Source organism: Cryptotermes secundus, unplaced genomic scaffold (assembly GCF_002891405.2).
Source record: "Cryptotermes secundus unplaced genomic scaffold, Csec_1.0 scaffold401, whole genome shotgun sequence".
In the NCBI taxonomy this organism is placed as follows: domain Eukaryota; kingdom Metazoa; phylum Arthropoda; class Insecta; order Blattodea; family Kalotermitidae; genus Cryptotermes; species Cryptotermes secundus.
The window spans coordinates 718,745-743,009 of record NW_019731223.1 but is presented as its reverse complement, the minus strand read 5'-3'; the positions used below and the strand labels follow the sequence as shown (position 1 = coordinate 743,009).

The window sequence follows — 24,265 nt, the reverse complement described above, 5'->3', positions numbered from 1 at the left end:
AATAATAATAATAATAATAATAATTCAGTTTAATTATTGTTTATTGTACATGCAAATAATAATACTAACAATTATATTATATTTAAAAATCGTTTGGGGAGAACTTTCCTGGCTCCGAATAGGTCAACATCCCTGCATACAATATTAGCAGCTGCAGCAGTAATAGTAATTCAATTCCTGTTTATTTACATGCAAACTTAAGAGCACAGAGCCCAATTACAAAGTTAGTAAGAGTACATAGAAATACAAAAAAATAATTAAAGAGCAAAATGCAATAATAATAATAATAAAAAACCTGTAGGACTAGAAGGGAGAAATAGACTTTATGAATGTTGAAGAACCAAATCACGCCACGTATTCAGTTGACTTTCAACGGCCACACGGCATTTTATCCCAGAAGAGAGGAATCTTCATAAACATGGCTGTGAGAACCTCGAATCCTACAATTATGGATGTTTTTTGCAACGTCGTGTCATTCAGAAAATCAGAATTCAGTCTTTCCTGATTACATAGTTCTGCAAGGATTACAGAGTAGGAAGGAGCCTGTTTGCGAAGTGGTCAACATTGTGTGAGTGATACCCACGTCGCACTTACAATTGAATAAAGAGATTCCAGCCGTGACACTGATTGTCTGACATCTCAACAAGAAACCATTGGAGCTTACATAATCTGTCCTCGTCAAAATAAAGGTGGAGGGTTAATTAAGGGAACATGTAAAGGTGAAACTGGTTTGAAAGGCAGAAGTGACAAAAAAGGGACTCCTTCCAGAAGCTCTAAAAACACGCTACAAAAATTCTTTAGTCGCTTACTGACAAAAAGAGGAGTCCGCGGTTTTCACTGTGTCTGCAGTTACTTTGGATATTTATTTTATTGCATTTTGTATTGCAATCTCATATCTTACGCCCAGAACAACTGGATCACGTCTAAAAAGACTAAATAGTTTAAAGATGGTTCTTGGAATTTTGTGCTGGTGCTCTGGACATCACCATCTCGAGTGCCAGGAGCAGAAGAACAGAGCGGGCAAACCGAAGTACTGCAGCTTCTAGGCGAAGCACCAAGCAACTATAGAGGATGGAATTTTGTGAAGGAGCAGCAAAGCAGAAAGTCGAATTTGGAACATTAAGTGCGCATTGAAGCAGCATTACGTTCAGATTAGCTAAGACAGGGTGGACTCGTGCCGCAGGAGCAGACCCCAACTTAAAGGCCGCTAAACCCAACGACCAGACGGTGTAAACAACGAAGCCAGCCAATGTAGCAGTACTGGGGACACTGTGACGCTCATAGCCATAGTGAAAGCACGTTATTATGAGACTATGAGAAGCAGAGACGGAAGGCGACTGCTTCGCCAACATTATGAAAGCTGTTTATGGTCTCCTCTTGAGAAAGCAAGGGCCAACCCTGCTGTACGTGCAGCACACTTCGCGTTCCTCTACACCCTGGAACTATCTTTCCACCGAGAGAAGGTACCAAGCAACAGAAATTTGTCTGCTGTACGGGTCCAAAGAAGGCTCGAAGCCAAGATAACACGGGTCGGCTGATTGATCCGTGGTAACTCATCTCTGCCATTGCCATCGCATTGTGACATGACACTTGAGTGTCGGAATAGTCTAGATAGGAGAGACGGCTGTTGTTAGGCAACGTCTCGATTATCAAGTTCCCGCGACAATAAACACGTGACGCAACAATGGAGGAATTGTTGGAAATGGTATTTTGTATGTGGTCCATGTTGTGAGCCGTCCTTGTACAGAGTATCATAGTGACTGAGGAGGAGGCTATGTGAGGAGAGCTGGTGCAACAGAGCAACAGTGAGAGGTCGGAGAGAATGAGTGAGTGAGATTGTAGTGAGGAGTCAAACAGGAGGCTAGCTCAGCAAAGTGACTCAGCGAGTCAGTGAGAATTAGTGAGAAAAACGAAGAGCAGAAAGTTTCTACTCTGAGTTATCTGAGTAAGCTATACGTAATGAATACACTCTTTTGCCCTGTTCGGTGCAAACAGTGTGAGTGAAGCCTGCGCCCCGGCCCCGGGCCTGTGCAGATTAAGTGCTTTTTATGGCTCCTTTATATAAGTAACTGTTATAATAATAGTAGAGGTAACTCGTGCCATGGGTAATGTACCTACCCCAGAATTTCAGAAGCTCTGGTCAAACCTGATTAAATCCCTTAGGTTGGAATACGAAAATACCACATAACAACATCCTGACGCCGATGCTGTCACAGAAAGTGTACGTGGGGGACTCAGCGCCATTGCCAGCCTAGCGGGTTGTATCCCTGTTGTCAGTCTGCGAAGGTCCGAAATGGAATCTAATCGTCCAAAACATGGCAGACACCAGGAGGAATTTCAATCAGCTTCATAAAGGAAAGCAGTTGTATGGCACCTGTATAGAGCGTACACAGAGGTGCTGCACGACTTGGCGGCGGTCCTCAGAGAGATCGCTGCCAAAGGGAAAACAGGCAAGACCACAATTACTCCACCTCCGTCCATCGATGAACTCAGAGAGCAAAGAAGACGACGTCGACAAAAAAGCCAAGACGCCTACAAGATCCCCTCACGGGAGTCAAGCACCCACAATTGCAATCGAAGCTTGAAGTTTCCAGTCGGAACTTCTTCGCTCAACTGAGGTCGATTGAATTTGAGGCTGACCACGAAGAAAAACGAGGACGACACCACCGAGCGTCAGCAGTATCAGAAGCCGTCCAGCCAGGCAAAGAACCCTGCTCCCACTGTACTAACCTCTTTAGTAAACCTGATAGAATTACAAAGGCAACTGAAGGGCTTACTGAAAGGAAAATTTGAATTCTGTGACACCAAAAATGGGGCCAGAGTTCTCAAGAAAAAAGTGACGGATTTTTTAACCATCCGATCTCACTCTTAGAATAATAGCCTCTCGTACTTCCCCTTCTATCCCAAATCCCAGAAGCCTATTAAGGCTGGAATTCAGCATTTTCCAGTCTAAAATCCTGCAGAGGACATCTCAGATTGGTTCCTGAACGTTGTCTTTAGTGTTATTGGCCTCAGTCACTTGCAGAAGGAAGAACCACAGTTAATATTACCTGTTCCCAATAACCTTACCTAGGCCGTCCCACGAAATATTCAAACTGAGAAGATTTTCCATACTGCTGTCAGGGTAGATGTGTAAAAAGCCTAGAGTGATCTCACGCAGTCACAGAGAGCGCCAAAGACTACAACAGGAAGGATGCTCTCTTACAGCCACACCACCCCAGGGCTATTCTTCGCTGCAGTGCTACGCAGCAACACACGGCAACAGCAGCAACCTCAGGTGCCCTCAGTTGCACAGGCCTGCCCCGCCATAATGGGACATACGAGTGCCCCCTCTCTTGAGGTACATCCTACAAGTACCAGGTCAGCTAGTTCAGGCTCCTAATGCAAAAAGTTCGGTTCTGAACATGTTCACAGTAGTCACAACGATATTTCAGCAGATCATGACAGAGCCAATGGGGACGAATAACGGCCATCAAAAAAATATATTAAAACTCACGAAGCCGAATGGCAGCTATACTTCATAGGCCGTAAATATGTCTTCACTGGCGAGGGGCAGAAGCAGTTGTAAACGACAGACTAGTCCTTTCGTCAGAGAGGGTGCCCCACATCAACAAACCCACAAATGTTTGACAGTAATTCAAATCTGGTCTTGGGCCCCAGATGGGGGTCTGACACCAAGCTAGACTGGCCGGTGAACAAACAGAAAACTTTAATCATGCTCTAATACTGATTTGTAGAGTGTGTAGGTCCGCGAAACGGCTACAGTTATCTGCAGTTACGTGCTATAACTGTTCGATAAATCCAATTACTAATCCAAAACACATGTCCAATCACTAGCACGTGGCAGTATTTACGGCATCAATCCTTGGTGATGGAGTCAGAGATATGAAGAAAGCAGTCTTCTGGGATTTGGCATCGTGTATATGTGGTGTTAACCGACGTTTCGGAGGAACGTATCGCCTCCATCTTCAGGGTAGAAGGAAAATATAAGCAGACTGCTTTTACCGGTTCTCACGGTCTCTTCGCTTGCGGATTTCTTATATTTTCCTCCTACCCTGAAGATGGAGGCGATACGTTCCTCCGAAACGTCGGTTAACACCACATATACACGATGCCAAATCCCAGAAGGCTTCTTTCTTCATAGTCACCGCCGTGAAAACCTCAAATCGTACACAGAGTCAGAGATAGTTTGTGAGAAGCGGACGTTAACTACAGATTAATGCGAATTTTCGCCCGAGAAGTCTTCTTTGTATACTGTAGTGTGAAAGCTTCAAGTAATGTTCAGTTGCTTGAGTGTTATTTCTTCGTTAATGGTTAAACGAGATCAGCCATAACTCGGGCGAATAATGGATACTTCTGCTTGTAATGTATAACCAAATTAGAATGTAAAATTTAAGGATTATTTACGAAGTATGTAGGCCTCTGCTCTTTAAAAGCGCTAGATACCAGCTCCCTATAGGGTGATCTGTAATACGAACCACGCAGATAACTTTTGCTAATCTCACGCTGGCTGGCAATGCAGAATTGCAGCCCTACAGACACTGGAGTGAATAAACTCCATTCACGTACTGCGGGCTAAGAAATCATAACATATCCAACACTTCATGTGCATTCAGACTTTGGTTTTCATTAGTAATATTCAGTACTGATTTCTGCTGCAAGAATGCAGGTCACGCAGGTGAGGCATTCCCTTCTAGGACCTATTCACACCAAGTCTTTAGTTTTCAGCTCCGCTTTTCTCTTCACCGTTTCGTAAAACCCTTTCTTCCTAGCCTTGATCCTAGGGGAACAGTTTTGAGCCAGATTTGAGGTTTACGCTCGCGTTAGTTCGACTAGGTAAGGCCAGAACACTCTGTCTTGTGGTCTTCTGGATTATGACACTGTGCTTACAGGTAGGTGGGTAGTTGTGTCAGAGGGACATACACCTACTGCCTCCAACTTAGTATAGAAGCGTTACGTGTAGACCTGTAAGACCCCACGGTTGTGAGGATTCATATCGTAGTCTCTCCGTTACGGCACACTTGGGATTTTCCGATAGAGCTACCACGAGGAAGAGTTCAGTCGTGATTCAGGTGCAATTAGGCTCCAGGAACTAGTTTCCTGTTTTACTAGATGACGCTCTAGCAACACACGTTGCGTAGCAAGGATTCAGGCACTGCAGTGTGTTATTAAAGTAAGTCAGATTTATCAGTCTTGCTGGGTAAATTGCTGGAACCACAGCGCGAAATTAATCTAACATTCTTCTTTTTCCCAGCTTAAATCTTTACATTCCCCTTAACACCATTTTTCTGTTTACATGTTGAACAATTTCCGGCAGTTAAAGGCTAAAGAACGTTTCATACAGATTCCGTTTTAGGCAAGTTTCGGTGTACTTTATTTAAGGACGTTGGAGGAGCTGGGATAGCGTAGTCAGTATAGCGACTAGCTACGGGCTAGACGACCGAAGGGTCGGAGTTCGAGTCCCGGTGGGGTCAGAATTTTCTTCTCTATTTCGTCCAGGCCGGCTCGGGGGTTCACCCAACCTCTTATCCAGTGGGTACCGGGGCCACTTTCCTCTGGGGTAAATAGGCCGGTGCGTGAAGCTGACTACTCATCTCCAGCTAGTGCCGAGGTCAAGAAAATGTGGATCTATACATCGACTCCCCCCATACGCCTTCATGGAATAGTGCCTAATTAGTTAAGCACAGGGACACCTTTACCTTCTTTAAGGACTCTATCGACAGCATAATTTAATCGAATGATAAGCGGAGAGAAGAGATCGTGGTATTATCACGGAACTTGCGTGTAGTAGCTGAGGAAAATGTCGAAAAATTCGATAAGAATTAGAGAGTTTCTGAGCCGAGATTTAAACTCACGAGTTTTCGAATGTGAAGCAAGAGTTGTACTCGCTCCACTGCGACGATGATGTTGCAACATAATCCGGAAATTGCTCTGGTCACGAGGTCCTCCGCTGTGAGCACGTTGTGCAATTATACCCAGGGACTTCACCCCCTGCCGTCTGCCCATGGTTTCAAGAGTAGCCTAACGTGGAATGTAGTGGCCGTACTACTACAGTAGCTTAGTCACCTCGCCGTACGGGGGAGGGGCAATGCTTGTAGTAATGTCAAAATCTTGTGCCGCGCTCTGACCGAATAAACTCGTGCGATGGCTGGTGGGCGGAGGTGTGCGTGCCTATGCGACTGGCCAGCGAACCTGTCTTAGGATCGATGGTCCGCGTTGTCGCAGTGGGCCGGTAAGCCGCATTCAATTGCTGGCACGTTGTTACGTTGTTCGGTTGTGTTGTACGTGACAGAGCGTTGGTCCGACGACGTTAGATCACTTGCACGATTTATTTTGTCTGTACCAACACTGTCAGTGAGCGCATAACATACTCGGGTTGTTGATCGGCATTATTCCTGATACGAGAACGCGGAGTTAGTCTGTAAGGTAAGCCCGCCAACACATATTTCATTATTAAGTTTCACCGGAATTTATTATTCTTAAGTAATGATCATTAATGATTCTGTAAATCAATGTAAGTGTACTACCCTTGTCAGTCGATCCGCAGTGACCTGGGCTGATAATATGTGCCAACGTGACAAGATTGGAGGGGGAGGGAGCGTAGTACATACTGACTAACCTTCGTATCTTCTTTCGCCCGCGCTCTGTTTCATACAGCAATAAAATAGTTACCAACAGGAAAATAAGTTCGGTGTTCTATCCCCACTTGTGCTAGTTTCGGTCTAACTTAGCAGAACGGGGAACGAAATGTCGTTTTTCGTTCAATTCCTTTCCACAAAAGTTTGTGAGTTAACTGAAGCACAGTAAGCAACACTACAGCTTAAGAATTATTAATGCTTTAAAGCACAACAGTAACTATGAACCGCTTGCGTTTATGGATTTCATATTATTCCCAGAATACATTTGATAATTTTCATAAACATTATTAACCGACTGACATTTTAGGCGTAATGGAGATGCAGTGTGTTTTCTGTTAGGTAGAAACTGAATTTTTATGAAACATTTAGATGAATATTAGGCGTCAGTGTGATTTTTTCATGGTACATGAGGAACCAGACACAATACGCCAGCTTAGTGTTTGTAAGGATGTGGCCTATATGACTACGTTAAACTTGCCCAATTCAACTTCTGTGGTGAAGTCAGCAGACTGTCCTGGTAAAAATGTAAACGCTTTCTTTTAATGACGTATTAAACAGTTGCTATATTCAATTTGGTTTTATATATGATGCTAACTCATGCGGATTTAGTTTCCTTGAACATATGATCGCACATAAATGACGCTTGAAACTTTCCTCACACCAACATGTTTAATGATTATGACATAAATTACCCAGCTTCCATACAATGACTGATTCCTTCACTGATGCTGATGATTGCCATGACGTAGGACTTACTCGTGTAAGTGTTTTGCTGTAAGTCTAATGTGAAGTGCCCTTGTGTAGGCGATGATCAGATACTGTTACCGGTGATTCTCAGTGATAGCCGTAGAAACAATGCATATGATTTTTTTTGTCGAAATCAAACAAAGAAATGAGTATGTTACGCAGCTGTGGCATTTAACTGCCAAGGTACAAATTTCCAGCAAATACTCGAGTACAAAGATACGAGTATAATTTTCTGTATATTTACACGGGACGATTCATTTAAACAGTACCGTAATAGCAGCATCTCTGTGGACCTCTTACACATATATCTCCATAAGTGGCCATGACAAGTGATGCCTAGAACAATGAAGGGCATTTTCTGTGACGAAGAACGTCCAAAAACATAACAATTAGAATATTCAAAACTATAATTTTGCCGGTGGTTCTGTATGGGTGTGAAACTTTGTCTCTGACATTAAGGGAGAAATATAGACTGAGGGTGTTTTAGAACATGGTGTTGATGAGAATATTTGGACCAAAGAGGGATGAAGTGACAGGAGGTTGGAGAAAACTGAATAATGAGGAGCTTCATAACTTGTACTCTTCTCCAAGTATAATTAGAATTATCAAGTCAAGGAGGATGCGGTGGGCAGGGCGTGTAGCGCGAATGGGGGAGACGAGGAATGCATATAGGATATTGGTGGGAAAGCCAGAAGGAAAGAGGCCACTGGGAAGATCAAGGCGTAGGCGGGTGGACAATATTAAAATGGATCTTATAGAGATAGGATGGGATGGTATGGATTGGATAGATCTGGCTCAGGATAGGGACCAGTGGAGGGCTCTTGTGAACACGGCAATGAACCTTCGTGTTCCATAAAATGCTGGGAAATTCTTGAGTAGCTGCAGATTTGGCGTTTCCTCAAGAAGGGCTTAGCTCCATAAGTAAGTAAGTAAGGAGCTATATTTTAGATGAACTTCAAGGCTTCAGAGGGTAAAAGAGTTTTGACTTGCCTGTTCGACTGCTGCTTAAAATGATTACTTTTAAAATAGTAATTATAGGAGAAAAATTATTACGAAAGTTAAAACGTGAAGTTTATGGTCACCGGTAAGAAACCTGTAGGCTCGACGAATGGTTTTCTGTTTTCTGCATAGACATGTCGAGACTGACAGATGTTTCACTTTGGAAACAGGGTGTGTGGGACAATCAGAAGCTGTACGAGTATAATCGCTGCGCTATGAGTTACAATTCCAAATGCAACCCAATATCTCCTGTACAGCGCAGGAAGAGGACTTGCGGAGCTGGTCGTGGAGAATGTTAGCAAGTGTGATCATGTTCTTAATATAAGTACTCGGGTAACCGGAAGCATGAGTGTAGAAAGCGAGCGACAATGGCAGTGTTCAAACATGACAGCCAGAATTGTCGTTTGCCTCAGTTACTAGGAAACTAACGGTAACTGAGGTTCCAGCTAAAGCAGTGATGCACTAAGGTGTCTTAGGCATGAAGCCATCGCAATATACACTATATGACATGACAGTGTTTCTCCACCGATTGTACGCTTTTCCACTGGTGGCACTTGACATTTCGGCTGGGTGAGACGTGAGATCTAGAAAATAACAATTAATTCTGTTATACAAAATTCAACTACACAAAAAAATTCCTGCATTCTAATGACAAACTTATCATAAATGCAGCACCATAATCGCATTTCTGCCAATAGAATTAAAATTGAAGGGTTCTATCTTTTGGGATAAACGCCGTGTAGTTCGATGAAGGCCAGATGACGTTTCGGGAGATTATGTCATCTCCATCTTCAGCCCTCTTCATAACCACTGCCGTAAGAACCAAATATATTATACAGAACTACGAGTAAATTGTTTTACGTAATAGTATTAGTGAAACGTAATTATTCTCCCTCCTTCTCTTTCTCTGTGGGATTAGAATCCGGAGTCGATCCTTGATCTTTAAATGGCGCCTCCAAATTTGGCTGTCAGGATCCTCTTCTCCAGTTTCTCACTTTCAGAATCATTCTACTGTCTGAAGAAAGCAGTCTTCTGGGATGTGGCGCCTTGTAGATATTGTGTTAACCGACGTTTCGGAGGAAGGTATTAGTCTGTTAGCACCTGCTCACGCTGGTTCCTTGCTCGCAGATTTTCTGTTTTATCTTCTACCCTGAAGATGTAGGCAATACGTTCCTCTGAAACGTCGGTTAACACAATATCTACACGACGCCACATCCCAGAAGACTGCTTTATTCATAGTCATCGCCGTGAAAACCTCAAATCTTACACACTGCTTTCTATTTCCACTGCATTAACCCGTCTTTTCCTTGGGTTTCCTAGAGGCATGTTGTTTTTCAGAACTCTTTACGATATTCGTTTTTCATGCATACGCTCGACGTGACCTGCCCATTGCAATCTTTTTTTATTTAATAATATGTGATACGCTTGGTTCTTCAAATTGCTTATGTAACTCATTATTATATCTAAAAATTGTTACAATCCTCCATTTCTTAAGAGCTTAATGATTAATTTAATGCTAACATGTATATCATCGTGAAATTTCATTTCAGAAGAGTTATTATATTTTCTTTTTCGCTGTGATGGGACGTCGGTTCTTTGACAAAATGATAGCACCACAAATTAAGCTACTACCACTTTCTTTCCAATTCATTATTCACTAACCGCACTATAATGTAATGCTACACTCGGCTATTATCAACGTCATTAAGTAAAAAAAAAACTCCGTGATTTTAGTTAGCAAGCGAACCATACCGACTGAGCGACCGCCGCTTGTCGGCGAAGTTTAGTGCCAACTTTTGCGGATGTGGTCAGCGCAACGAATCCTCACGGCCGTTAATTTCAGTTTTCTAGACCGGAGCCGCTATTTCCTTGAAATATTTCCTCAAGAATCCTCACGAGGCTGAGTGGACCCCGTTCCAGACCCACTACTTCTCAGAAAAAATCTGGTAGGGCCGGGAATCGAACTCGGACCTCTGGATCTGTAGCCAAGAACTCTGGTAAACCGTAAATAAACAAATAAATACTTTCCATCAAATGCTTTCGTCCATACAGGAAGGCTAGCATAATAGCAAACAAAGGACTTTATTATATTATTGGAATTAATTTTCTTTTCCAAGAGCAACAACCCTGCAGATCTTATGCTACATTCTTTCCTTCCATAATCTGTACTCAAGAAAATACTCGAGAATTCCCTAATGGGTCTTTTTTGTGAAATTTTGTAGATTTATTCCAGTTATGACCAAAATAGCACAGCTTAAACGGACAGTTCCTCACGAAGATTTACAAGCATTTTGGCTCTTATCTCGACCATAACTCACTAAATATTTACCCAAGCAAAAACTATTTCGAAAACTTTGTATAGAAAAATGAAACACATTTCATGTCCAGAACCCTCTTCTTTAAATATTGGGCTTTTCTCGAGACAGCAAACATGAGAGACCGTGGGAACATTCCTTCGCTTATATTTAACACTCAGCAGTGATTTTCCGAAATCATGAAAATACCAAAGTCTTTTATTATTGATAATAATTAGTTGAAGCTTTTGCACATTTGAATTTATGTTCAAACGTGTGAATATATTCTCTTGTATTATCGTATTGTGCCAGTCGGCGTGAAAACAAATGCTTGAATTGCTTTAGCAAAAGGCTGCAATTTTACATATACATGCATATATGTGTGTCTATGTGTATACCTGTAGACCAGAAATATAATATTGATAAATTTAGTCAGCTCTGTAATCAGACGCGTTCTATTCATTTAGCAGTGCTCCGTCACACCACAACTTTGAACCATACAGGCCGTTCCTGACTTACGAGTCTCTCTTGCCATATTTTGGCGATGAAATGACACTTGTATTGTCTCAGTACTCAGGATCTTAGTAAGTAGGATGGACCTGCTTAGTGTCGCGTCGCGTCGTGTCGCGTCGTGTCGCGTCGCGTCGCGTCGCAGAGTGTTTCTTGGTACGACACTCTACATATATTCGCCACATGCGAAATTATATTTTCCTCAGTTAGTGCTAATGATTCATTGATGGCTCTAGAATGGAGCACTGTTGAAACCAATAGTTAAATTCATACCTAAATTAGTGGGCAATTTGGTGTCCTACTACAAATTAAGATATGCAATGAATTCTCTTTGCCGGTCACGGTAGCCGAGCGGTCTAAGGCATGTACTATCTTCGCTCGCTTGGAAACCGGATCGTGGGTTCGAATCCCACTCAGGGCATGGATGTTTAGTTTGTGTGTGTGCGTTTTCCTGTGTTTGTGTACAGGTAGAGGCCTTGCGACGAGCTGATCACCCGCCCAAGTAGTCTTACCGAATGTGTAAGATCTAGAAAAACCGAAGTGAACGGAGAAGTTCATGGAGGTAGGCCTAGGCCCACTGGGGCTGTAGTGCCAAGGAAAAAAAAATGAATCCTCTTTAAATTTGTCATATATTTATGCCTATAACACAGTTGACCCAAAAGCCAGTGAGGCTGTTAGTAAAATGTAAGCTGAAATATGTTAGAAATTTCTTTATTACTCACTGGGTTTAACCAAAAGTGTTCGAAAAGAGATCTGGCGACCTATGAGGCAACACGTTTCCATATAAAACTGGATAATCAAAGGATTTTTGCAACATTCTGAGCTTGTTCACCATAACAGTTTGCTGAATGTATTAATACAGATTGCAAATAAAATGGGACTATATAAAAACAGTTCTCAGCTTGATTTGGTAAGCAGTTGATCAAACTCGCTTGAACGAGCACTCTTCTTATCATTATCGCAATATGTAGTAACAAATATCTCAAAGGGACAGATAATACTGAAATTACAAAATATAAGTTTTCTTTTCAATGTCTCTTCCAGCCCATTCAGGGCCCTGGCCTCTTGTTCAGTTCCGTAATCATACGAAATAGAAGTGTTCACGTATAATTAAAAGAAAAGAGTGGGAATAATGAATTACAGCGAAGAACCCTGCAGCAATACTTGTACGTCGATTTGGCAGTTACCACATACGCACATTAGCAAGGGTACTAAACAAATTTTATACTTTTTTATGTCCTCTATTAGTGCAGTGGTAAGAAACAGGTATCAGTTACTCTTTTATATGCAATGTGTACCATAGTTGAGTGCTTACTTACTTACTTACTTACTTACTTACTTACTTACTTACTTACTTACTTACTTACTCATGGAGCTGAGCCCTTCTTGAGGAGCCACCAATTCTGCAGCTACTCAAGAATTTCCCAGCATTTTATGGAACCAGAAGGTTCATCACCGTGTTCACAAGAGCCCTCCACTGGTCCCTATCCTGAGCCAGATTTATCCAATCCATACCATACAATCCCATCCTATCTCTCTAAGATCAATTCTAATATTGTCCACCCACCTACGCCTTGGTACCGTAGTTGAGTATACAACTTAAATTAATGTTCTGCAAAAAGTAATGTTGTCCCTATGCTTAATGAATTGAGCACTTTGCCATGAAGACATGGGGGGAGTAGAGGTGTAGCTCCACCATTCTTGGCCTCAGCACTAAAGGTAGGTGAGTGGTCAGATTGACTTCCTTGCAGCTTCGCCCCTGGTAGCCATTGGATAGTAGGCTGGGTGGGCCCCAGAGCCGGTCTGAACCCTGTGGAGAGGAGAAAAATCTTGTCCTACCAGGAATCCAACTTGACAGAGTATTTTTTTTTACATATCAGACAGTAAAAGTTCAAAATACTTGCTTGTTTTAAAGTGTTCACCACGGATTCCTTCAGCATCATGACATTTCCAACAATTCACATCTTGTCAATTTTGTTTAAAATGTCGTGGTCCACGAATGAAATAGTGTGTGGGAATTTCACACATTCAAGCAATGATACTTGGGTTGTTACTGTAAAGTTTGTTTGAATGTTGGCAGTTCCAAAACACGTGTTGAATCGTGTCTCGTTTCCCTTTCAGATTCCGTTTAATGCCTGGTTTGCAACCTTCTTCTTGACAAAGCTCTCCAAAACAAAAATTCATTGAAGTCAGATCCGGATATCTGGGTGGCCATGGAGGGTGTTCCACACTTCCAATCCATCACTGTAGAAAGATTAAATTGAGGAACTACATATCTCTGTAGCAGTGGAGTAGGGTCCCATCATACTAGAAAGTCGCACGTCGACATTAGCTGGGGAACAAGGGATTCATCAGCATGCTAAAGTAGACATGTCCGTGTATGATACTCACGGCTAGGCTAAATGACTCATAAGCCTGTGTTCAGCTGACAGCTCAAAACACGTTCTCTTTTGGGTTTTCACTCACGTGTTAAGAACTTAGTGTTCTCAGAAATTCAGATTGAGGTTATGACGATTAGCTTTCCGGGAAAGATGAAATGTCTAACACGGAACTGTCCTCTTCAAGGTGATTCAGCATATCAGCACAAAAGTCGCGCCGCACCTGTTTATCACCGAGCTTCACCTCTTGCTCCAGCTGAAACTTGTACTCTCTGAGTGCCAGCCACTTACATGAAGCCCTCCACACTGTTGAAATAGATATACGAGTATCTGCCGTTTCTCCGTTCATTCGCCTTGCTAGTTTCTGTCGTCTACGTAGAAACGTAAAATTCCCAGTCGTCTGTTAGGCCGACTTCCTCTTCCTTCCTTCTCTCATAAGCAACGAGTTTCGACAAATGATTTGTACTGCTTGTGAATCAATTGTCTTGGCTGAGCTGCTTTACCATGTGTCGCACGTAACCTTTCATGGGCAGTGGTTCATGAATGAATTTAATCAAACTTCAAAATGCAGCTTGCTTTATCCGGACTTATAAAGCTCACATCTTTCTTTTGGCACTGCCTGCAGCGCCCCGCTCGAAACTGTGAGTACTTCATTTCATTTGTCGCGAAGCCTTGACGTTTTACTGATATGAAATAAATTCTGTCTTGCCGAGATAGCGCAGTCGGTATAGCGACTGGCAACGGGCTGGACCACCAAGGGTCGGAGTTCGAGTTCCGGTGGGGGCAAGAATTTTCACTTCGTCTTCCAGACCGGCTCTGGGTCCCACCTAACCTCCTATCCAATGGATATCGGAGGCTCTTTCCCAGGGTGTAAAGTGGCCGGGGCGTGAAGCTGACCACTCACCTCCAACTAGTGCCGAGGTCAAGAAATTATGGACCTATACATCCACTCCCCCATACGCCTACATGGTGTAGTGCTTAATTGGTTAAACTTAGGGACAACTTTAATGTTTTTACCTTTCCGCGCTATTATTTTCTGTTCAGTCGCAATATATTTTTGAAGACTTATACTCCAGCGTATAATTATAATTACAATAAACTCTGTACATTATACGTGTCTGAAGGCTCTTGGTTGTTATTCAGCGAAAGTATAATATATATATATATATATATTTATGTAGTTTTCATATATTTGTTTGACTGCTTGAAAGACTGTCGGTTTTAGAAGTTACTCTTCTCCATGTGCTGTTACCTCAGCGCTATGGCTGCCGATGAAGGACTAATTATGTTCATTATCCTGCCACATTAAAATATGATACATGTAAAGTGTCAACATGATAATATGTAATTTTGCATAGAGCTTGTCCAGTAAGGAAAGGAAGGCGATAAGAACAAATAGTGTATTGACAGTTATAACAATAATATATTATATGCTAATGTCTTTGTTGAGTCAGTGTAGATAAACATCACGACTGCAAACACAAACCAGTTTCCGCTGAGATTTCCTCTATCTCAGTGCAAATATAATGACAAAATTACTAAGTGCTGCAGTGACTAAACACAATTTGCCAATAGCCATTTAAGAGATCTATTAGTCTGCAAAAGACCGCCTCTGTGGTCTAGTGGACAGAATTCCTGCCTACAGATCCAGAAGTCCGCGTTCGATTCTCGGCGCTACCAGATTTTCTGAGAAGTAGTGGCTCTGGAACGGGGTCCACTCAGCCTCATGAAGATAATTGAGAAGTTATTTTAAGGAAATAGCGGCTCCGGTCTAGAAAACCGAAATTAACGGCCGTTGCGATTCGTTGAGCTGACCACGTGACACCCACTATCCGTTAAAGTTGGCACTGACTTCTCCGACAAGCGGCGGTCGCTCGGTCGGTATAGTTCGTTTGCGGACTCAAGCCACGGAGTTGGTAAAGAAATTAATCTTATCCACAGCGTTCAAGGGTACCGGGGGCTATTTCCCCAGGAGTAAAGCGGCTGGGATGTGAAGCAGACCACTCACCTCCATCTGGTGCTTAGGTCAAGAATGGTGGAGCTGTATCTCCACTCCCCCACATGTCATAATGGCATAGTGCTTAATCATTTAATTACAGGGACAAATTTACCTTTCACTAAGGCCTGCCATTTGGCTCTAATCTAAGACATTATGATACAGTTTACAACTTCAGACGTTATTTCTTAAAATTTATAATTAATAAACCATGTCTACCATCAACACCCGGGTCTCTGGCATGGTGACTTCTCTTGACGCTTTACGACAGTTCTGTGTGCCCCCCACATGTGTCGCGCATTTCATTCTTCTAATAATTTGTCACGAACGATGCAAATTATGGCGCTCTTTACATACGTAGTTTTCTGAATCATCCTGTTAATTCGTAACACATCCATCTACAACATGCAAAATTGTAGGCTGGGTTCTGGAGCAAGTCTCATTAAATCAACCTGAAAGAAACAAACGAGGGCTACTCCTTTCGGAAATCTGACGCAGTCTCTACAATTGGACAATGCAAAGAAACGTGTTGCGTGCCGAGCCTTGTTTCAGGATAGGGCCGCGAGGTCTCTTCATGTCACGTGTCGGTACAGAGACGTTATAACCGGAAGCACTCTCTACATAGTTTAATTTGGCTCGAAAACAGCTAAATTAATAGTAAAATATTGTCACGTGTATGGCGGTACTCGCGTAAAAAATGACAGGTTCTAGTTCGGATGTTTGGATTTATTAGTACCTTGGTTACAATCTCTCTTAATTACACTTGAATTATAGCGCTATCGCTGATTTACACATACTTCATGATTCACTGTCTCACACACACACACGCACACACACACACACACACACACACACCAGTCCTCTCCTGGTACTGGACCTCAACACAGGAACTATAACAGTCTCCCTAAATCACACACTCTCCATCCCGTGTCTGTCACTTAAAACTCTCACCGTTACTTAAACACTTAGACATTGAATTCTGTCAGAGTCAAAATCACATTGCGACTGACGGTCGGTCGGTCGGTCGGTCGGTCGGTCTGTCGGTCTGTCGGTCGATCAGACATTTATTACTCTTTGACAGTTACGGTCATGTTTTTGTGGGGCTCCCTTTCTGACGAGAGGACGGGTCTGTCTTTTGTGTATGCTGCTGGTCCTTACAGCGCAGTCTTCCTCGGGTCCGAGTCACTTGGGACTAGCGACCATATTTTACTTTTTCAGATTTGAGACTTCCCATTTCGTCGCCTCCTACGACTCGCAGGGTCGGAATCTCGTTTTATAGCCTCCGCACCGACGACGCACAGAAAACAGCCTCTGTTTTTGTGGAGAAGTGTTTATCGCGACGTTGCTTAACAGCGGTCGCGGAGCCGACCGCATAGAAAACGCCGTACTTCTGTTGTCGCCTTGCGTGTATTCGGTCGCGAGGTGCTCAACGGTCAACCTAACAACGTTCTGTCCACCCACATTACAATATAAATTAATCACAGAAACACCTTGTAGTTCATTTTGATCATGAATAACGGAAACAGTAGGATGACACATGGTAATCCAACCCTGTATGTAGAGGACTCGTATCGCATTTATGGAGCTCAAACTTAACAGCTTGTTTCCTTATCCTCCCCTCGTTTCGCTGTTATTCAGATTTAAGCCTTTAAAGGATACTGACATCTATAAACGTCAATGCCTCAACATTTAGAAACTGTATTTTTCGCGCATTCCTCGCGATTCTCAGACTAAACAACTAGTATTTTCCTAAAGCGCTTTAAGTGATTGGTCCTTATAATAGGGTTGCAGCATGTTTTCTATGAGGGGGGAAATAAAGTTTTAAATTTATTTTTCCTTGGCACTACAGCCCCAGTGGGCCAAGGCCTACCTCCATGAACTTCTCCGTTCACTTCGGTTTTTCTAGATCTTACACATTCGGTAGGACTCCTTGAGTGGGTGATCAGCTCGTCGCAAGGCCTCTACCTGTACACAAACACAGAAAAACGCACACACATAAATTAAACATCTATGCCCTGAGTGGGATTCGAACCCACGACCCCGGTTTCCAAGCAAGCGAAGACAGTACATGCCTTAGACCGCTCGGCTACCGTGACCGGCAAAGTTTCAAATATTATTTAGATAAATTTAAGGCTTCAGATGGTTAAATAATCACTCTCGTGTGATCTTATCCGTGTTCGTAATTAGCGCACGTCGAAAGGTCATACTGACGCGGAGATGAAGTTCTAGAAACTGTCGAACTCTTCTCCAGATGACGGTGTCAGGACAGGATGTTTTGAATAGAACATATGATGCTTATTTTACTTTAAATTTGTCCTGTGTCTATGATGTTTGTAGATTCATCCAGTTGGAGGGAGAAAGCAACACAAATAAAAACATCTCTCAACAATTGTTCAGCTATGTTTGCACACATCATTTCTATCCGCCGCACAATGGTGTATCTTGATAATTAAAGATCTTGAATAGTAGCTATGATCTCGTTCCTATTTTATATTACAAGTGAATTTACATACTTTTCTCGTATAATTTCCTTATAGACCTATGAGATCGACCAAAAATCGTCCCGCGATCGACGCGTTGGACATGCCTGGTCTAGAATATATTACAGTTACGTGTAAATTATTGAACGTCACCTAAGCGTTTCGAACTGCATGTTTTGTAATATTAAACCTAAGAAGACTACTCCATTCGGATATTCTAAGTGTTTTTTTGATATTTATGCAAATTTCACAGTTCTGTAAATTGGATTCAATGTAATGCTATGTTTATAATGTTATTTTTTTGTTGCTACTGGGGTGGGACTAAGTCCCTTGTACTGCGGCTACTTCTGGCTTATTGTACCAGCCGCAGATGATAGGTGAGGGTGATTGGGAAGCAATTGGTGGAATGAGGATTAGCAGGGGAAACCGAAGTATTCGGAGAAAACCTGCCCCATGGCCACTTTGTCCACCACAAATCCCACTCGAACAGACCCCCGGGATCGAACCCAGGGCGCCGCGATGGGAAGACAGCGACTAATCGCTTGAGCCATGGCGCGGCCTTTATAATGTTAACGAATGGGGACCAGCCAAATGCTATATCCCTTCATATTAACCTTTTGGGTTATGTCACCATGTAATTTCTTAGATGCTTATAATATTCTCTCCTGAAGATGGAGACAGTATTTTGCTCGGAAACAATTCTGCACTCCTAGAAGATAACGCTTTTCAAGTTACGCACAGGGCAATAATTTTGGTGCGTCAGCTGATGTTTGTTTAATTATTTCGAAAACCATGAGATCTGCAGAAGAATGTAACTCATTGGACATAAGACGTGTCTCATTTTTCTCTGCAAGTTTTGTTCCAAGCAGCTGTTCGTGTGATAAATACTCCTCTAATTACGCGCGAGTTAAAACTGTACTCAGCAAAGTGCGTAGGTCTTCATGTAAAGTGACAATTATTGTTGTCCAAATCAAAATTGGAATAGTTCAACAAACGTAAATACAATTCTCCAGTATAAATTCTGTTTCATGCTTACAGACGGAAGGATGGTAGGATTTTAAGAGACGCTTTGCGCTGATGCGAATGCCACTAAACGGACTCTGAATTAGAATTTCATTTGCATCCAGAAACCTGACAACTTAGGTCTACCTGTTTACTGTTGATACAGCCATTGTTTCCGTACATATTAGCAAGACCGTAGAGTAAGTTTTACGACATTTTTCTGTTAGGTCGGCAACAGAATATATGACATTGACAGGCAAGTTACATTTTTATATGCTAATCCGGACACTGGATCAAATCGAGGAGCCATATAATGCACTGTCGAATGCCAAGGCAGCTTACGAAAATTCTGGAAGTTAACAAGGAAACCGCTGTATATTGCAATGTAATGTAATAAAAGTAAAAAGAGTAAAGGTATCCTTGTAACAGGCTGTGGAGGCCCATAGGGTTGTGAGATGTTGAGGCTCCCACATTTTCTAGACAATCGACTCACAGATGGCGGTGAGGTTGTCACCTTTAAGAGAGGCAGCCCTTTACCCCTAGGAATATTCCTGGTACTCACTTCTGTTAGAGGCTGATTTGACCCCAGGGCCATATTTCGGCTGGAAGGATTAGGTAAATTGAAACAATCCACCATTGTTATATTTTTGATGTGTAAATAAAACTGTCGCTGACCAATACAGTCCGATGTTTTTGAAATGGAATTCAAACTCTCAGTAAAGCGACATCGCAAGGAAACCCGAAGGACTCTTATATGCTTCTATTTATCGCATTGCTGACATGAAGTCGGTTTACATGCAGAAGGTCCTGCTGATGGTCATATACACAGAATTTTCTTGGTTTTCCTGTGTATTCAAGCAAACGATGAATTGATTTCCAAGTTTCAAATTGTCACATGCTTCCCGTGCAGTCAAACTAATGAATATCAATCTTACGCCTTGCTGTGAAGTCCGCCATGTTATCTTTATGTATTTTATCATCAAACAGAAAATTAAATTCTGTCTCTTACCTCGAGTTACTGCTTATAACCATTCTAACGTCTTCATTTTCATTCTATCCTTATCAGAGAGGCGAACGGGCGTAGCCTGGGAGTCCCCTAACAACGAACATCATTTCTCTCCCATGAAGAGAATCTCTTTCAATTCTGCCATGACTCCATTTTTACCTACTCTTCTGCTGTTTTTTATTAACGTCTCTCACTTGAGGGGATCTTCTGTATATCAGATAAGCATCCCATAGGGTCAGAGAATAATACCACAACGACATATCGAAATGAGTAAAGACTGAAATAAAGGTAAATGGAATAGGTTTTAGTCTTTTTTTTATTTCTTGTGATGGGGTGGAACCACTCAGTACGTCGGCCACTGTTTTGCCTATTGTACCAGCCCCGGTTGATAGATGACGATGAGCGTGGAGCAGTCGGTGGAATGAGAATTGGCAGGGGAAACCGAAGTACTCGGAGAAAACCTGTCCCAGCGCTACTTTATCCAACACAAATCCCACAAGAGCTGACCTGGGCTCGAACCCGGTTCTCCGAGGTGGGAAGCCAGCGACTAACCGCCTGAGCTATTGGTCGGCCCATTAATCGTTACAAGTATGTCCAAAAGACTTCTCATACTTGAGGCTTGGGGTAAAATATGTAAACGTGAATAGCTACACTTGTTTAATATTAAATTTCATACATAAAACATAAAGTATGTAAGAAATATTTATACTTAATATGATATATTTGTGTATTTACCAAACTTATACAATGTAAAAGCTCTTGTGTTCTGGATATAAAACGCAGGAGAGAGAGGCAACAGATATTGTCAGAAGGAGAACACATAATGCAAGAAAATTATGCACTATCGTATCAATAATCAAAGCCATACAAGCAATGCGGGATCAATCTCTCAAAACAGAGTTTGAAGTGAAGGAAGTCTCTCTCGCCGTCAGGTTTTCGAGGCCTCCGTCTAATGTGAAGTTTCTGCTTTCGGGCTTTAGCCGCGTCTTCTTTTGAAACTCTTCACCGTTTCAATGGGAATTTCAGTCATCGTCTTCAAGGTGAGATGTGGAAGGAGGATTCAGTCCGACGTGTAGGTAACACAGTAGGAGTAAGATTGTGTGGAGTGTGGTTCTATCAAACGGAAAGTGGCCATGGCCCGATATGTAAGTTTCTCTGTTGGGTGTTGAGTGACTGGAGCCGATGCAGTTAATTCATAACACTTCGCGCAAATTCTAGACCAGCTTCCACTTCTGATGGCGATAACTTCGTCAGCTCTGGTATGGAGCCCCAGTTCTCATACCTGACCACTGATATCAGGCAGCGTCTGATGTCATTCTATCTCTCTCCCCACACTAAAGCTCCCTGCTCTAGCATCACATGGTTCGTGTATCACGAAAAATTCTACAGGCAGGTTAGTTGAAGGAACCATCATGGTTTCTCTCATCTTCTGTCTCCTAGCCAACATGATGACTTTCTAGGAAGAAGCCATCGGTTCCAGCCCAGTGAAACGGAAATGCTGGTAAAGATATGTGACGTTATATTTTCGATTTTGCCACACGGACATCCACACCTAAGACTCTTCCTCACCCACTGAAGTTGGCTCAGAACATAAGTAATAAAGAAATTAATTGAATTATTGTGTGTGGAAGAAGCAAGGCGCGTATGTGCGGGGTATTACGAAGAAAGATATGTCGCAAACCAAGCCCGCATAAATTGATGTGCGCCTGTACATGTAGGCCAACACATTACTCTGCTTTCCGAGTGCAAGGGCTTGGCAAGGGCGTGAGAAACTGCCAGCAACGTATTTGAGACGAAACCAACTGGCGTATTGTTACTTGCTTGATGGCCTCTGCCTGTATCATCAGCAGCAGCATAATTCCTGAAACCACTATTGATCCACAGTAATTGAAAGGAAAGGGATGTTTACACGATATGATTGATGATTACTTTTACCTCCTTTGCACCTAGTCTGGATGGGTGAAATAAGGAACAAAACACATAGGCCCTACTTTTGTGTTAATCTATGTAAAGTGATTTCATACGAAGAGTGTGTGCATTACGTAAAGCACTTCAGGAAGTTTTCAATATACCGTACTGCTTTATTGTTGTGAACAATCATTCTCTGTCAGATACAAAGAATTTGTTAAGCAATGTGAAGAGGTGAAGTGTTTCTTTTTAAGAATTATCCATAGTTTGCACAGGTACAATGGAAACTTATTTGGCGAAATAACAAACATATAAGATAACTCAAGCGGACGTCACAGTTGAGTGGGTAACGCTCACATTTTCTACTCGGGAAGTTCTGAATTCAGTTCCCAGCTCGGAGACCAGTTAACCTGCCTGAGGGTTTTCATGGTGTTTATCAGTCTCTCCAGGCAAATGCAAGGATAGTACTTCAAATTAGGCCACGGCCTAATGCTATAAAATTCATTAGTCAATAATCATCTTGTCCTTGTTTGCTATATAATCTGTGCTATTGGCAGGGTCGTCAAATAAATTATAAATATAAATAAATAAATAAGTAAATAAAGTAAGAAATAACGATTATTTTCTTATTACCGTTAGCCAAAATATACAGTTTTCTTCAAATCTGTAATTTGTGCAATTTTGGCAAATTTTAATCCACAAGTCTCCTCCAACGTGGTTCCCGTAAACGTAAGTATAAAAAAAGAGATAGTTCGTCAAGTACCTGTTCTCTGCGTGGCTTGTACAAAGCAGAGTTATTCCTTTCGCTGGGTAAATAAACATGCTAAATTATGATGCATTTTTAACATTTTTCTTATATTTCGAAGTGACTATATTAAGGATTTTGGTGTACACATCGACTGTAAAATTTATTTCCAACATCATGTTATTTTTTGTCACGTAAAATGATACTGCAAGGGAAAGTTTCGCAGTATCATGACCTCCTTATCCACCCCAGACAGCGTAATGATGTTGTATTTTGTTCCGTCAGATCTAAGCTTGAGTTACAGTTTTTTTATTGCTAGTGGGGTGGGACTAAGTCCCTTGTACTGCGGCCACTTCTGGCCTATTGTACCAGCCCCAGATGATAGGTGAGGGTCACTGTGGATCAATTGGTGGAATGAAGACTGGCAGGGGAAACCTAAGTATTCGGAGAAAACCTGCCCCAGCGCCACTTTGTCCACCACAAATCCCACTTAAAATTTAAGAAGTAGGTGGGAGTTTAGAAACAGAGATCAGACAAGCCAGCATGCATACGTATATACGATTATTATTTGAGGACACAGGATGACACTCGGTACAGTATTTCAAATATTGGAAGCTGAAAAGGAGGCTTCGCCATGATCTGTATTCTTATCTGGTTAGAAGTTCAGCCAAGTATTTAAAGATTGTGGATCAAGGCTTAAGCAGTCCTATATTGCTAGTATAACAGCGAGATCGTAAAGGTATATCTAGGAGAGTGTGAAAAGGAGGAAGTCGTCTAAAGGCGCGTCCACATTACTCGTGCTCGTGCTCGTGTGACTCGCTATGCTCGCGAGTAATGTGGACGATATGACAAGTCACGAGACAAGCAAATTTTAAATTTTTAATGTAAAAACTATAGCCAATAAATTAAAATACGAATACAGCCTATACACACTACGAGTAAATATACGGATCCTCACGCGCCGAAGCCTGGCGATCAACTGAAGTAGTGTGGACAAAGATTTACGAGCACAAGTAAAAACCAGGCGAGTCTCCCGACGAGCTCAAGCCTGGCGAGCACGATCATGAGTAATGTGGACGCGCCTTAAGAACTGAGAAATACGTGCCTGTACCTTTGCTGTGTCTGTCAGCATGTTACCACTAGAGAAACGCTGGACTGATTTTCACAAAACTTGGCGTCGTTGCATAAAGCTAAGGCTTTCTCTATGCTTAATTAAGCGCCACATCACGAATACGTATTAGGGGATGGAGGTATATCTCCATTCAGTCTTAATCTTGACATTAGGTGGAGGCGAGTAGTCAGCTTTAATTACCGGCCACCTTAACCCCTGGGAAAGAGCCCCTGGTACACATTGGATAGCAAGATGTGAGGACCCCAGAGCAGGTCCGTATGCTGTGGAGATCAGAAGAATTATTTTCCTGCCGGGAACCGAACCCCGGTAGAACAGCCCATAGCAAGTCATTTATATTTTTTGGTTGAAATCGAACAAATGTAACATGAAAGTTTCTATGTGTTTCTGCGCTCTTCTTCAGAGTAAGTCGCTTCCAAATCCCTAAATATTC

The 24,265-nt window shown here is 42.2% G+C and overlaps 1 protein-coding gene across 14 annotated transcripts in view; it reads left to right on the top strand.

The window, feature by feature from the left end:
* Nucleotides 1–6,227: 6,227 nt before the first annotated feature.
* Nucleotides 6,228–24,265, top strand: part of LOC111866505 (protein madd-4) — a 669,679-nt gene continuing 651,641 nt past the window's right edge. For all 14 annotated transcript variants that reach the window (XR_004513226.1, XR_004513225.1, XR_004513224.1 and 11 more), the window contains exon 1: nt 6,228–6,426. The gene's annotated coding sequence lies outside the window, so the exon portion shown is untranslated. The remainder of the gene's footprint in view (nt 6,427–24,265) is intronic.